We start from the raw sequence: 12,912 nt of genomic DNA on the forward strand, positions 1-12,912 counted from the left end.
CTGGTTCCTAACAGCATGATTTATCAGTGTTAAGTTCCATTAACTTTTAATTATTTTTTTTCTGTTGAATCCTTTATGCTTATAACAATTTGCTAAAGGCTATTCAAGGCAAACGGGAACTTTGCTTCCTCATATTTCCTCATATAGTTTGTATTGTCCTTGCATTACTTAAAAATAGTTACTGCAGCATAAACTAATTTTGCTGTTAAGGTTACTGGACTTAATTCTCCTCTGTGCTGCACATTGTTTAATTACATCTGTGTAAAGAAATACAAAAGCCTAGCAACTCTAATACTCGCTTGTACTGTTATCAGCATTTTACGCATACTCTGCTCTGATGCAAACGGTGGAACATGAGACAGCTAGGAACCAGTTCTGTCGACACCACTCCTCAGAAAAGGATTTATACTGAAGTCTTGGTGCAGTGCTTTGTCTATTCACCTTCACTTCCACTAAGCTCACAAATGAACAAAACCACAAACAAGCTATTATCTAATCATCCAAAAATATTGCACCTGCCATCAAGCAAAAGCTAACCATTCACTCATATTGATACTGAAGAGACTGATCTTTTTAAAAGTAATGTACACATATTATGGATAAATATTAGTGCTTTCCATTTGATTTTTTAAGCTTGAATAAGAGTCATAATTTATATGCAATTCTTAAAATAATACAGAAAGGAAAAATGAATCATTATGGTCACAAAATGAGACTCTTACAGCCCAAAATTGGAGATCCTCTTTTGTATTTTTTCCTTATTATGGCAATATCATGCTGTAACTAGGAAAATTAATTTTCAAAAAGTACTTAATTAAAAAAATTCAATGAATGCATCATAAGCATTCTGTGAATAGACAGATTCTGTTGGCTGCAGAGTTCATCAGAAAGGGATTTGGGAAAATACATGGAAAGTTGGCTGATTAAAATTTAATTCTTAAGAAAAAAGAATGATCGCAAAAGCACAAAAATAATATCCAGATGATATCGTACAGGTGATGCCAGTGTGTCGCTTCACACACTGTGTTCTTCCTCTGGTCTGTGCAACAGAAAGGTGCCTGGAATTAGAGCACTGACATTTGAACGAGAGATGAGACATGCTTGGCAAAAAGGCATCACCGCGCAGTTCAAGATCAGCAGTGGTATTTTGTGTGGGCTCAGCTGTGTTTTGAATTTCTTTTGGAACAGATAATTCTTCTTTTAAGATAAAAGAGAAGGCAATATGAAGTAATGTACACTCAAACATTATAGCTCACTCACTCTGGCATAAATTTTATGGTTATGTTGCAAATCCAAGTTCTTACTCTTAATCCCTCTGAAGCTTGGATTCAAAGTCTTTGCGATGATGCCAGTTCCTGGCAAAACACTACTGAGACCAATCAGTAATAACACTACTCCCAGTTACCAAAATGGGTAATTAAGATTGCAGGAATCAAACCAAATATGGAAATTCCAATCAAAAGCATTACCTTTGATTCTTACTTCTGTTGATTTTAAAAAAACAGGGATAGAAATGTGAATTTTAAAATTTCAGTTATTGTTAAAAATGCATTATTCTCACATATCACTAGATATAGGTAGAAAGTGATTCCAAGAAATAGGGAAACTTGGAAGAAAAACAGGTTTTTTTAAACATATAATCTCTGTAGTTCTCAATGTATATAGGTGGAACAGGTGGCATTATGTCCTGCTATAACATATTAACACAAAGGCAAAGGAAAAGGGAATCAAACAGGTCTTTCTAACATGAACAGTATTGTACGAACACAATGGAAAGAAGGAATTCAGTGGTTTTAGATCCAAGATCCTCTCTAGGTTTCTCCCGATCATAAAATAAGGCAGTGGCAAAGGGAACAGTATAGCATATAGTTGTTATACATTGGGTTGCAAATTCTTCTCTAAACACATCAATGTTTACTATTTTTAATGCTTATTAATGATGTCATAAAAACAGCTAACAACAATCCTAATAAACAGACATTTAGTTCTTCTTATCCAAAGAGAATAAATTATTCCTTCTCTAAACAGATATACAGTCTCTAAAGCACTTACGATATGCTGTCTAATCCATATGTTAAAAAAACACGTTTTAAATATAAATCAATGTTCTTCCTACCTCAGTTAATTGAAAGCATTCAGCACATACTCAGAAATTTCCTGAAGCTATTAAATTTTTAATTTAACTCTATTTGCAAGTCAGCTTTAAATTTGGAGAGAGAGTTCAGAACCTTTATACACTAAAATAGAAGCATACAGGTTTTTGCCCAGAATTCAGTATCTCCAAGCAGTATAATTCTATTTCATTGCTGAAGAAGAAATTTTATTTACAGTTGTATTTCTTAACATCCAGCATACCAAAAAAATAATACGATAGAGTAAAGCATACATTTGAAGTAGTCTATAGTAAGAACAGATACCATACTAGATAAAGAAATATCTGCCATTCTAGCTTGCTCTGAACTTTCATTACATACAAGACTCGTGCCTTGCTTACAACAGGAACCAATGTGTGGCCAAAAACTAACAGTAAGAGTTATTCTGTTCTTAAAGAAAACACACTGTTGATCCAATTATTTTGAAATAGTGAGTAGCTACGGATAATTGCTTATATATACATAGCTAGAACTCGGTGCTCTGTCATGTCTTCCTCCTGGTGAGACCTTTGTATCCCTTTGGCTGGATTACTCTGTTGGAATGATATTCACAGGAAAGGTGTTATAACTAACAAGAAGCTTGAAAACCTTTCACAGAACTGGGAACAACAGGTGGTATTCTGCACAACCATCCTCACTAGAAAAAGAAATTGGAGTATAACACACCAGTGAAAAAAAAAAGTCTAATAAAACAACATATTTTAAAGAAGTTATCAACAGATGTTCACAGCTTCTCATACAAGCTGTTCCTGAACAATAATCACATAGAGGAATCCTGGTAGTTTGGAAGCTGGTATCTTCTGTTAAAGTAAAATATTACAGACATTGGGAAACTTCCTCACTGCTTGAGCAAACATCAGCCTTCTTCACTTAGACATAACTATTTCCCATAACGGTGCCAAAAAGTGCAGTAATTCTGCAATATACATACTGTTTTATAACACTAAGTTGAGATCACCAGAATCAATTCATTTGCAACTTGACTTGGATTTAAAGTGCATACACAGAAAACAGTTGGCAGTCATAAAATGTACTAAATTGCTTTGGAATCTGCTCTGCTCTCTCTTACTCTTGACCTTCTGATCATACGTTGTTAAAATCTTTTTTTTTTTTTTTATTTTGAAAATGTGTTCTATTGTTAGACAATTCATTAAGTTACTATAAAGGCACAAAAGACTGCTCAGAAGTGGCGGTGTCATTTTAAGCAATTTGTTCTACTTGTTGTAAAACCTTCTCCCACAATGTTAATATTAAATATACAAAAAGAGCAAGAATGAAGAGCGTTTATCTTTCCATTCCTTCCTCAGGTGCTATCAAGTGTACATCAAGCTATTAGCTACAGGCTTTGCTGCACATACTTAGAAATGTGATATTTCCCCAATAGTAGAGCAACAAATCAACCTTTAGCACAAGTGCTAAAGCAACTGATGCTCTTCTGAGGACCCAAACACATAGACACTGAAAATACACCATACAGATGTGCACATATTTACTGCTATACAACTTTTTATGGCATCAGAAGAGTCACAGCTAAGAAATTGTCTAAAACTGCTAAAACTGATGAGGACAGGGGAAAGAACTGTGATAGGACATCCCATGTCTTTTTTCAGTTTGAATGTCTAAATCTGTCAGATTAAAAATCTTTTGTTTTTCCAAAACAAAAATTTAGCTTATTTGGTGGAAATTCAACAGTCATTGTCATCAAATCAATCCACTTGCTATACAGGCATTGCCCTCACAACTTCAATGACATCTCTGATAGGATCTTCCTCACCTCTGTGCATGAGCCCTTGAAGTATGAGATGGGTTTGCAGTGAAATTCTCGTTAATCTGACATTTGTTGATGAGATTTTATATGTCTGGAGTTTCTGCGGTGGAAGGCAAGCTCTTGGCTACCGGAGTTCAACCATACTTCTATGGTTGGCACATCACAGACTTCTGTAGGTGAAAATCAGTTTGAACTCAATTAACAGATTTTGATTTCTTTTTGTTCCTCTGATGAGCAGTGGGTCATCCAAGTGTCTCCAGTACTACAGAAGGACAGAGGGGCACAATTCTACATTGGTAATGAGTGGTACAAACAGGATACTATGCTTTATAGATTAAGAGCGTCTCTGAAAAATCTAATGAGGAGATTCTGGAAGCTGAATTTTCAAGAAATCAAAGGCGGTAGCAGGGGGGCTACAGGCGTGCCTTCTGTGAGAAGCTGCTAAAAGCTTCCCCTATGTCTGATGAGAGCCAACGCCAGCCGGCTCCAAGATGGACCCAATGCTGGCCAAGGCCGAGCCAATCAGCAACGGTGGCAGTGCCTCTGGGATAACATATTTAAGAAGGAGAGGAAAAGTTGCTGCACAACTGCAACTCCAGCCAGCCAGAGTGAAAATATGTGAGAGAAACAGCCCTGCAGGCACCAAGGTCAGTGAAGAAGGCGGGGGAGGAGGTGCCCCAGGTGCCGGAGCAGAGATTCCCCTGCAGCCCCTGGTGAAGACCATGGTGAGGCAGGCTGTTCCCCTGCAGCCCATGGAGGTCCACGGTGGAGCAGATATCCACCTGCAGCCTGTGGAGGACCCAGAGCAGGTGGATGCCTGAAGGAGGCTGTGACCCTGTGGGAAGCCCGCGCTGGAGCCGGTTTGCTGGCAGGACCTGTGACCTTGCAGAGACCCACACTGGAGCAGTCTGTTCCTGAAGGACTGCACCCTGTGGAAGGGACCCACGCTGGAGCAGTTCATGAAGAACTGCAGCCCGTGGGAAGGACTCACGATGGAGAAGTTTGTGGAGGACTGTCTCCTGTGCAAGGGACCCCACGCTGGAGCAGGAAAAGAGTGTGAGGAGTCCTCCCCCTGAGGAGGAAGGAGCGGCAGGGATAACGTGTGATGAACTGACCACAACCCCCATTCCCCGGCCCCCTGTGCCGCCAGGGGGAGGAGGCAGAGAAAATCAGGAGTGAAGTTGAGCCCAGGAAGAAGGGAGGGGTGGGGGGAAGGTGTTTTAAGATTTAGTTTTTATTTTCTCATCACCTTACTCTGATTTGATTGGCAATAAATTAAACTAATTTCCCCAACTCGAGTCTGTTTTGCCCGTGACAGTAATTGGTGAGTGATCTCTCCCTGCCCTTATCTCAACCCACGAGCCTTTCGTTGTATTTTCTCTCCGCTGTCCAGTTGAGGAGGGGAGTGATAGAGCAGCTTTGGTGGGCACCTGGTGTCCAGCCAGGGTCAACCCACCACACGTTCTTTCAGCTTGCTGCCTGCTCCCTACTGTATAACTGACCTGTGGCTTCCTGGGGAATCTAAACCTGATTGGGGTGCCTGAAGCTATGAATGTCATCCAACATACTAGACTTAGTGTCTACTCCAAAATTAGAGTATCACCTAATCAAACTAATTGCTTTCTAAAAGAAGTTACAGACAGTACCGGTCAGTCAGAGTTAGCTTTAGAATAATAATTATTTATATTAATAAAATGATAATGAGGAATAAGCTTACTTCATTTTCTCACAGCAAGAATTAAGTAGATTTGCTGTTCTAAAAACTGTTGCAGAACAGAACCACATCAGGAAAACATCCAGCAGGACCTGCCTCCAGTGGTTCAGTTTCTCAACAAGCAAGCTTGTGAGACTGGACAATTAGCTTCTTAATGACTTCAAGGCCCCTATGCCTTTACAATACCATCTTTTCTAATCATCACAATAAAGATGGCTGCCCTCAATCTTCTAGGGAAGAAAGGAGGATGGGCAAGAACTAATGGCTCCAACTAATGTGTTTCTTCTTTCTTGTGCTTCAACGGCTCTTGTTTATCCTAACAGTGAAAAGGCTTGCCCTCTCATGCCTAGTAATTGTGTATGGTACATTATTCAATAATAAAGTGGATTACCTTGCTCTCCTCTATAGGTTATTGATTTACTTTTTTTTTCAGGTTTTTGTTGACCTTAACAACGTAAGTATTGCAAAAACATATGCAATAATTACAAATTTCTGCTTCTTTTGTATTACTTTCAGTGCCATAGTTGTTCACTTCCTCATATCCCAAATATTTAGAATTCATCTTTGCAGGCAGCATGAAAGGGTTCACTACCTCATCTGTGGAGGATGGCAGGAAAAAGTTTTCTTTCTTTAGCAGCTGACACTTTTCCTCATTATTTTCTTTCTGCCTCTCAAACATTTCTAGTTACACTGACTGTGTTACCTAGCTTGGTTTCTTTACACCTTTAAGCTTCCCACCTTCAAACCCTTCAGGTTTTCTGGAAAAGGGCTGTACACCTCAGGATATCCAGTAGGGCTGGGGAGGACCACCAAAGTAGAGCATATATATGTGCTAGAAACATAAAAGACACAAACCATCCTCTACTGTCATTCATAGATTTCTTCATTAATTCTCCTTCTAAAAGGGGAAGGCTACACCCTCCTTGTGGAAGAGAAAGAAAAAGTGAAAAGCAAGAGTTTCTGTGTCCAGTAAGAGAAAGATGGCATAAACTTCCTTCAAGAAAAACAGATGCTTAAAACAAGCAGTGGTGGGATAACACATTAGCCTGGCACCACAGTATCTCTAGAACTGAAGGGAGAGGTGACTGTAGCACCAGACTTGGTAATTACTTGGTGATACTATGTCGAGCTCAGTTCAGAGGCTAGACCTGTGCTCTTAAATTGTTTTATGGCTGACACAGCTCTCCTTTCTGTTCGACCATGACACCAATTTTCTATCCCCAAACTTTCTGCCACATTATTCACCCCTCCAGACCATGATTCCTAACTTATACTGTGAACACTGGGCTATACTGGGCAAAGCCCTAGTCCTGTACTCTTCATTTTTTATAGCATTTACAACTCATTTAAACCAGAAAAGCAAAACAGTACATAATACAAATGCTGACAAAGAAATAGATTTTAAAAATTATTTTTAGCCATTGTAAGACTGCAGTATTCAATTTTATCACAACATATGAAATTGTTCCCCCCCCGCCCCCCCCCAAAAAGTCAAACTGAGTTTTCAGAAATACTTGGTCTTGACTCAAAAATTCCCATCCAGAGCGACAAAGTAAAGTAAAAACTCAGCAGAAATGCAAAGTAAACCCAAAATTTAAAAATCTACTTTAATTAAACTTTCACCATTAATTTCTGTAAATGAAAATAGGTCCCATAGGTAAAACACTGAAGCTCCGTCACAATGAGCCATCTTTAATTTACCTTTGAATTACTTGATTTTCACTTATATTAATTTCACTTCTTATATTAATTTCCCTTGGAGTGAACAAAACCCAACATTGCTGCTCATGCCAGGTAGTTAGAACTGGAACGATCACAAGACTGGTAAGTCAAAAAAGGATGTGTGACAGGACTTCACTGAGGAATGACCTGGTTTTCATTTTGTGTTTTCCCCACAGTACTAAACACTGGCTTCCTTTTTACTGAAGTGTGCAACCTACAATTGTACATTATCTAGAAAAATGCAGTGGATCAAAGTTCTAAGGCATTTTTCAATGTTTCCCAAATAATAATGTTCCTTTTTTACTTTCTTTGAAAAATGTCAAGCATAAGTGAAAAAAATCATAATTAAATATACTGTTAATATGATCCTTTCCCAAACCAATAAACTAAATAAGAATAAAAAAATCAACACAATCTTATTACAAGTTAGAATTTCAATTGGGATCTGAATCCATGAAGGACATAATAAAAAGGAAAGATTAATGCATAGAGTTATAACAAGTTTCATCTATTACTTTTCATCAAAATACAAATTATTAAACAACACTGCACCACTGGACTCAGTGGCTTTACAGAGTTCAGTTTTTCCAGGGTAATGTTTTTATGGTAACACAGTAGTATGATGTAGATGTGTTTGAATTGTTTGGATGTTAGACGTGGTTCATCACCATCTTAATTTACAGCATTTCACATGAATAATAAGTGTTACAAACCTGGTGATACATTAGGACATTTAACTCACTGACTTGACATTTTTCTGCTTATTTGAACAAGAAAGAAAATAAGAGTTTTATTAAGCATTTGGATACTCACAGAGATATAAAAAAGTAACCCTGTGGTTTGTTGTTGGTTTTTTTTTTTTTGTGCATTCTTATATATTACATATATTACAAAATTAAGGACATAAACACCACTGGGGTCTGACCACAACTGATACGGCAACTTTTGATCCACCATCTTGCTGAAGTAGCTTTGTAAAAAAGAATGCATGCTAAGGGCAAAAATAACAACAGATTATTAACTTGGATGTGACACTGTTTGTAGCCCAGACCCTTTGGATTCTAAATTCTTTGTACACAGTAATATCCAGATTTTGTGCAATATGGCAAAGAGACAAAAACACAAATAAAAAAGCCCTAGAAAGAGCGTCATCTTTATGAAAGCTACCATATAAACATTTTGAAACGTTTATATGCCTGGCTTTTTGCAGACTAGTGCGTGTATCATTCTTATAGGATGTACATGCTTTTACGGTGCAAACAGAGGAAAAAAAATGAAGATTCATTATGAACTTTATGAGTTAAGCAGTAAATTAAAAGAGTATTTTCTCATGTCTTTTAACGAGGCATATCAGCTACATTTCAAAGTTAGGCTAGCATAAATAAATGCAACATACACATTTGCTTTCTACATGCTTCTCCAGTTTGCAGAAGTCTTGGAGACTTGACTGGCATTGCAACAGCCTTGTTTATGGGCACAGATGAAGTGGCAGCCTAGGCTTGGATATGCTGCCTGTCACACCAACCTCCTTCAGAGAATTAAGGTAACTGCCAGAAGCACCAGACTATTCTTCTTCCCCTAAGAAAACGGATGCTCCTCCACAGCCTCCCTAAGGTTGGATGAAGGAAAATGTATTCACGTTGTTAATCTAAGCAACTAACTAGGCTTTCATGATGTAATTAGTGTTCATACTGATCATCTAACAGGGAAAATTTTGAATTGCATATTGAAAATAGGTGAGTTCTACCTCTCCTACCGGTCTCACTGTCCAACCTATGGGCCTATGGAGTTATCCTATTGCTCTAGGATACCCTGCAAGGATCAGCAGGAGAATATATTAGTCTCAGGATAGAGACATGATAGAATTGCAGCTGGCCTGATGGCAACCGTAGTTAAAAACATTATATGAACAGCTGCCCCAACAGGAAATCATCCACAAGGACATGTTTTTTGCAAAACAAAATAAGCATAAAAAAAGCTTTGCTGCTTTTTTTTCCCTTCCCTTTCCAAAACCAGCAGCTGGTTAGGATTTCCACTTTGTCTCATTCGTAAGACAAAATCCTGATAGCACATGTTCACAGGTAGAGTCTTAGCTTGGGGAAAAATGTGGCACGCAATGTTTAAGCACCATTTGTCTCAATCATTTAAACAATGAATCATGTGTGAAAATATCATTAAGCAGTGACTGCCATAAACTTTACTTTCTGCACTGCAGTAGTAATACAAGTAGACAATTTCCCACATCTGGTAATCTATGTGGAAGCAGGAATAAATAACCTACAACAAATGTTTAATATGCCTGATATACCATGCTAGTCAATGAGGTGAGGATTAATGAAAACAACAAGTCTAATTTGTTTATCTTGTGAGACATGAAGATTTGGATTTGGAAACACATATTATTTAAATCTTAACATTACAGAAGTGCATTAACAAAAAGCAGTCTTTCTAAAGATCACATTTCTAATTACTTTTTTACCACAAGGCTTGCTCTGCTTTTGCAAAAACTGTGAGCATGATGGAATAAGCTATTCCAAGATTTTAACAGCGCACCCTTTATAAATGGACTAAAATGTTGTGTTGGACATAATGGGCAGAGCTTTGCTAGTGGGTTCTGCAGAGGACCATGTGTGGGAGGAAGGCCAGGGATGCTCTGCTTCAGGTACCACTGGGTCCTGCCAGCTCTGCCACGGACAAAACCAACCTACCGCATGCCACAGCTGGATCCCATCATGCAAGCATACGGCACCTTTGTGAAAACATGTTTAAGAAAGAGTGGTAACTTCTAGGGGTAGGAGACACCCAAGCAGCGGAAGACACATGGAAGACGATGAGGTGCACCTCTGAGGGGAGCTGTCCCCCGTGGAGGAAACCTTGCCGGAGCAGGCAGATGCCCCACAAAGGGTCTGCAGCCAGTGGGGAAATTTGAGTGGCAAAAGGAAGGAGCCACTGCACACTGACCCCAACCTCCGGGACTACCCATCGCCTCAATGAAGGGACCGGGTGCAACGTGTGGTGTGAGCCTTTGAAGGCGAGGAAGGAAGAAGAAGAGGTGTCTGGGGTGAAAATGAGGTGTTTTCTCTAACTTTTTGTTTGGCTTCTTTCTTTCTCAATACTGGAATCAGTAATTAAAAGCTCATGTTAACTGGCAATAAATTAAGTGAATTTCCCTGACTTGAGACCGTTTTACCCTGTAGTAAATGCCCACCACAAGAATAACGTTCATTCTGAGCATGCAAAGGAGGATTCAGAATCACACATTTCTTTAACTTTCCACTGTTTTCACATCACGCAAACTTAAGATTGATATAGTATTCATATATAGTATTTGTATGAAATGAAACCATTCAGGAAAACAGACGCAGTTGGTTAGATAATGGAGATCTGTAAGAATAAAAATACTTCTATTTTAGTCAAATTTATGGTTTGAGATTAAAGAAAATTGTAATTGTAATTGTTTCCACACCTCCCATGTTGATATTTGTGAAATGAATGACTCAATTTTAATTTTTGAAATAAAAATTTGTTATTAATTTTATAATAAATTATATATTTTTTAAAAATCCATGGTGAAACGGATTAGCCTACCTGTTAACTTGCACTGAGTCATCTATAATGCCTTTAGTAAAATTGAAGTAAATGTCACTCTGTAGAAATAATATTATTTGGTCTGTTGTTTAAACCTGACTTGTCTGTGAGATACATTCAGTGTCTGAACACTTAATGTGTTTTGGATGATTAAGGCAGATCGTGCCATATGGCCAAATGTCTAAGGTAGATCATACTACATGGCCAAATGTCTAAGTAAGCGTCCAGGACTTGGAACAGGAGAGTTTTAGCAGCTACTCTGAGACAGAGATATAGCTAATATCCTGAAGGGAAAGTCCTGAAGAGTCGGGGTTAAGAAAACAAAATCTTAAGTTGAGATGAGAGATTGCAGAGAGGAGATAGCCAGAAGATGTTCACGCTCACCAAGGCATCAAATCCACAGTCTTGGTGAAGAATTATCATTAGAGGATAGAAACAAAAAGATACAGGTCTGGGCACCTCTCATTTAATCTTCAGCCTTTCAGGAGTCCTGCATCCATTGCTTAGCTTCAGATAACACAGGAATCAATATAGGACTATATTAAGAGATGGAACAAGATAACACATGTTATTACCTTAGCAATTATAAGGGACAACTGTTGGGCAGAATCACCCAGTTTACCTTAATTATAGGAAAAGGAAATAAGATGACCAAGACACATTAGAGATGAAAAGACTATCAGAAATGAGCTTGTATTCTAAATGAGAAAAGGCAAAAAGCCAGCTGTTGCAAACTAGTCAATAGATGAATTTGAACTTTATATTGTCTTTGGAATATATTCATTATCTTGGGATAATGTAATTTAATAACGGATTAGGATAATTTTATATTAGCGATAAGATAAGGTTTCTGAACTAAGACTGCGTTCATCTGGCATTTAACCTGTTTTCATGAGAAAATTTCTGATCTGCAGATGTTCAGTAACCTTCTTTGAAACTTACTTTCTGAATTTAGTTAAACAAGGCATATTCTTATGGCTTAATTTCCTATTAGCATTCCTAGAAGTAAATTTTCAGCTTTAAACATGAACACCTACTCCATTTTTCAGTTTAATGTTTTCCTTATGATCCCCCTAATCCTAAAATGCATTAATTCCATGAAATCTAACACATGAATCTTCCATATCATATCTGCATTACATTGATCTTTATTTGTGCATCACATTGTCTATTTAAAGTAAAAATTGATTTTTAAAAAATCAATTACTGAGAGAGTCTACTTTCCTTGAATTTTCTCAATTCCCAGGTGCCATCTGAGAGGCCAAAAGGGGACTTAAAAGGTAGAACATTTCATGGCTCTTAAGACAGCATCAACTAAAAGAGACTTCTCATCATCTTAATGTAAATAAGAAGTAATGGTCATCGACAGTTAAAAAGAGGTATCAGTAAACCAGACTGTAGAATGACTGGCAGGACAATGTGTTATGTTCTCAGTGCAAAAATACAAGCTGTACTTGTAAAACTGTTTTAGCCGGAAAAAATGTTGGGTTAAGCACAAGTCTAAATAGACGATGGCTTCAAATATTCAAGAGATCAACAAAGAGGTGCTCCTTTTGGCTTTAGATACATAAAAAAATACCTTGTTCAAATATTTTTTTTTTTTAAATTGCCTCCACGGTACAGTTCTGATATCAATTTTTAAGCAGATTATTGAATTTCACAGGAAAGGTAACATACTTCCATACAAGGCTTAAAATAAAATTAATAAGCTCAAGCCAGTATACAGGGTCTATCAGCTTATTGAAAGATCGACTTAAGAGCCTGTCTAAACTTTCAGACAGGACATCTCTCCAAGAAGTATGATGGGTACAACCTAGAAAGAGTGTGATTAAAGATTCAAAGAAATTCAAAGAAAGGCCCTGGTTCCTCCTGGAAATTCCTTCGTATAATGATATACTTGACTTTTCAGTCAAATTCCCAAGTGCCAAAAAAACTATGGTCATGTTCTCCTGTCTCCTACTCATTTA

The 12,912-nt window shown here is 37.8% G+C and overlaps 1 protein-coding gene across 1 annotated transcript in view; it reads right to left on the minus strand.

Annotated features, from left to right (window-relative positions):
- TENM3 (teneurin transmembrane protein 3) overlaps window positions 1–12,912 on the minus strand; it is a 623,972-nt gene that overhangs the window by 499,681 nt on the left and 111,379 nt on the right. The window lies entirely within an intron of this gene.

The sequence above is a fragment of the Nipponia nippon genome, unplaced genomic scaffold (assembly GCF_047370975.1).
Source record: "Nipponia nippon isolate SJK-2023a ecotype South Korea unplaced genomic scaffold, ASM4737097v1 scaffold_6, whole genome shotgun sequence".
NCBI classification, from domain to species: domain Eukaryota; kingdom Metazoa; phylum Chordata; class Aves; order Pelecaniformes; family Threskiornithidae; genus Nipponia; species Nipponia nippon.